Genomic DNA, 4,367 nt, shown 5'->3' with positions numbered 1-4,367 from the left:
TACACTCTCATGATTTTTCAAAGTTCATTTTGAATTTCATTCGTTTAAATGCAAGAGTTGGAATATTTCAGTAGTGTTTGGTTTTGGTTCACGTTATCACAGTTACATTCTCTTGATTTTTCAAACTTCATTTTGAACTTATTTCGTTGCAATGCAAGAGTTGGAATATTTCATTAGTGTTTGGTTGTGGTTTACCTTGTCATGGTTATATTTTCTTAATTTTTCAAAGTTCATTTTGAATTTTTCTCGTTGAAATGCAAGAGTTAGAATTTTTCAGTTTTGGTTCGTTGTGGTTTACCTTGTCACAGTTACATATTATTAATTTTTAAAAGTTGATTTTGAATTTCTTTAATTGAAATGCAAGAGTTGGAATATTTAAGGAGTGTTTGGTAGTTGTTTACATTGTCACAGTTAAATTTTCTTTATTTTTCTAAGTTCATCTTGATTTTTTTTAATTGAAATGCAAGAGTTGGAATATTTCAGTAGTGTTTGGTTGTGGTTTACATTGTCACAATTACTTTTTCTTGATTTTTCAAAGTTCATTTTGAATTGCTTTTGTTGAAAAGCAAGAGTTGGAATATTTCAGTAGTGTTTGGTTGTGGTTTACATTGTCACAGTTACACTTTCTTGATTTTTCAAAGTTAATTTTGAATTTATTTTGTTGAAATGAAAGAGTTGGAATATTTCAGTAGTGTTTGCTTGTTGTTTACCTTGTCACCGTTACATTTTCTTGATTTTTCAAAGTTCATCTGAATTTCTTTCCTTGAAATATAAGAGTTGGAATATTTCAGTAGTGTTTGGCTGTGGTTTACCTTGTCACAGTTACATTTTCTTGATTTTTCAAAGTTCATTTTGAATTTCCTTCATTGAAATGCAAGAGTTATAATATTTCAATATTGTTTGGTTGTGGTTTACATTGTCTCAGTTACATTTTCTTTATTTTTAAATGTTCATTTTGAATTTCTTTCATTGAAATGTAAGAGTTGGAATATTTCAGTAGTGTTTGGTTGTGGTTTACCTTGTCACAGTTACATTTTCTTGATTTTTCAAAGTTCATTTTGAATTTCTTTCGTTGAAATGCAAGAGTTGGAATATTTCAGTAGTGTGTTGTTGTTGTTTACCTTGTCAGAGTTACATTGACTTAATTTTTCAAAGTTGATTTTGAATTTCTTTCGTTGAAATGCAAGAGTTTGAATATTTCAGTAGTGTTTTGTTGTAGTTTACCTTGTCACAGTTACATTAACTTAATTTTTAAAAGTTAATTTTGAATTTATTTCGTTGAAATGCAGGAGTTGGAATATTTCAGTAGTGTTTGGTTGTGGTTTACCTTGTCATAGTTACATTTTCTTAATTTTTCAAAGTTCATTTTGAATTTCTTTCGTTTCAATGCAAGAGTTGGAATATTTCAGTTGTGTTTATTTGTGGTTTACATTGTCATAGTTACATTTTATTGATTTTTAAATGTTAATAATGAATTTCTTTCGTTTAAATGCAAGAGTTGAAATATTTCAGAAGTGTTTTGTCGTGGTTTACCTTGTCACAGTTAAATTTTCTTGATTTTTCAAAGATCATTTTGAATTTCTTTCGTTGAAATGCAAGAGTTGGAATATTCCAGAAGTGTATGGTTGTGGTTTATCTTGTCACACTTACATTTTCTTGATTTTTCAAAGATCATTTTGAATTTCTTTCGTTGAAATGCAAGAGTTGGAATATTTCGGTAGTGTTTTGTTGTGGTTTACCTTGTCACAGTTACATTTTCTTGATTTTTCTAAGTTCATAGTGAATTTCTTTCGTTGAAATGCAAGAGTTGGAATATTTCAGTAGTGTTTGGTTGTGGTTTACCTTGTCACAGTTACATTTTCTTGATTTTTCAAAGTTCATTTTGAATTTCTTTCGTTGAAATGCAAGAGTTGGAATATTTCAGTAGTGTTTGGTTGTGGTTTACCATGTCAGAGTTACATTTTCTTGATTTTTCAAAGTTCATTTTGAATTTCTTTCATTGAAATGCAAGAGGTGGAATATTTTAGTAGTGTTTGGATGGGTTTTAACTTGTCACACCTAAATTTTCTTAATTTTTCTATGTTCTTTTTGAATTGCTTTCTTTGTAATGCAAGAGTTTGAATATTTCACTAGTGTTTCGTTGTGGTTTACCGTTTCACAGTTACATTTTCTTGATTTTTCAAAGTTCATTTTGAATTTCTTTCAGTTGAAATATATGTTGTTGTGATTTACCTTATACAGTTAGATTTCCTGATTTTGTTAGTTGGTTTACGCTTGATCACAGTTAGATTTTCGTTGAGTTAGTTAGTCACATACGTTCATGTTTGAATTTCTTTCGTTGAAATGCAAGAGTTGGAATATTTCAGTAGTGTTTGGTTGTGGTTTACCTTGTCACAGTTACATTTTCTTAATTTTTCAAAGTTCATTTTGAATTTCTTTCGTTGAAATGCAAGAGTTGGAATATTTCAGTAGTGTTAACTTTGTTTGGTTGTGGTTTACCTTGTCACTGTTACATTTTCTTGATTTTTCAAAGTTCATTTTGAATTTCTTTCATTGAAAGGCAAGAGTTGGAATATTTCAGTAGTGTTTGGTTGTGGTTTACCTTGTCACAGTTACATTTTCTTGATTTTTCAAAGTTCATTTTGAATTTCTTTCGTTGAAATGCAAGAGTTGGAATATTTCAGTAGTGTTTGGTTGTGGTTTACCTTGTCACAGTTACATTTTCTTGATTTTTCAAAGTTCATTTTGAATTTCTTTCGTTGAAATGCAAGAGTTGGAATATTTCAGTAGTGTTTGGTTGTGGTTTACCTTGTCACAGTTACATTTTCTTGATTTTTCAAAGTTCATTTTGAATTTCTTTCGTTGAAATGCAAGAGTTGGAATATTTCAGTAGTGTTTGGTTGTGGTTTACCTTGTCACAGTTACATTTTCTTGATTTTTCAAAGTTCATTTTGAATTTCTTTCGTTGAAATGCAAGAGTTGGAATATTTCAGTAGTGTTTGGTTGTGGTTTACCTTGTCACAGTTACATTTTCTTGATTTTTCAAAGTTCATTTTGAATTTCTTTTGTTGAAATGCAAGAGTTTGATTATTTCAGTAGTGTTTGGTTATGGTTTACCGTGTCACAGTTACATTTTCTTGATTTTTCAAAGTTCATTTTGAATTTCTTTCGCTGAAATGCAAGATTTGGAATATTACAGTAGTGTTTGGTAGTGGTTTACCTTGTCACAGTTACATTTTCTTGATTTTTCAAAGTTCATTTTGAATTTCTTTCGTTGAAATGCAAGAGTTGGAATATTTCAGTAGTGTTTGGTTGTGGTTTACCTTGTCACAGTTACATTTTCTTGATTTTTCAAAGTTCATTTTGAATTTCTTTCGTTGAAATGCAAGAGTTGGAATATTTCAGTAGTGCTTGGTTGTGGTTTACCTTATCACAGTTACATTTTCCTGATTTTTCAAAGTTCATTTTGAATTTCTTTCGTTGAAATGCAAGAGTTGGAATATTTCAGTAGTGTTTGGTTGTGGTCTACCTTGTCACAGTTACATTTTCTTGATTTTTCAAAGTTCATTTTGAATTTCTTTCGTTGAAATGCAAGAGTTGGAATATTTCAGTAGTGTTTGGTTGTGGTTTACCTTGTCACAGTTACATTTTCTTGATTTTTCAAAGTTCATTTTGAATTTCTTTCGTTGAAATGCAAGAGTTGGAATATTTCAGTAGTGTTTGGTTGTGGTTTACCTTGTCACAGTTACATTTTCTTGATTTTTCAAAGTTCATTTTGAATTTCTTTCGTTGAAATGCAAGAGTTGGAATATTTCAGTAGTGTTTGGTTGTGGTTTACCTTGTCACAGTTACATTTTCGTGATTTTTCAAAGTTCATTTTGAATTGCTTTCGTTGAAATGCAAGAGTTGGAATATTTCAGTAGTGTTTGGTTGTGGTTTACCTTATCACAGTTACATTTTCCTGATTTTTCAAAGTTCATTTTGAATTTCATTCGTTGAAATGCAAGAGTTGGAATATTTCAGTAGTGTTTGGTTGTGGTCTACCTTGTCACAGTTACATTTTCTTGATTTTTCAAAGTTCATTTTGAATTTCTTTCGTTGAAATGCAAGAGTTGGAATATGTCAGTAGTGTTTGGTTATGGTTTACCGTGTCACATTTACATTTTATTGATTTTTAAAAATTCTTTTTGAATTTCTTTCGCTGAAATGCAAGAGTTGGAATATTTCAGTAGTGTTTGGTTGTGGTTTACCTTGTCACAGTTACATTTTCCTGATTTTTCAAAGTTCATTTTGAATTTCTTTCATTGAAATGCAAGAGTTGGAATATTTCAGTAGTGTTTGGTTGTGGTTTACCTTGTCACAGTTAC

This window comes from Artemia sp. Qi Xiang Cuo, chromosome 1 (assembly GCF_049724085.1).
Source record: "Artemia sp. Qi Xiang Cuo chromosome 1, ASM4972408v1, whole genome shotgun sequence".
Taxonomy (NCBI): domain Eukaryota; kingdom Metazoa; phylum Arthropoda; class Branchiopoda; order Anostraca; family Artemiidae; genus Artemia; species Artemia sp. Qi Xiang Cuo.
This window is presented reverse-complemented; position numbering follows the sequence as displayed.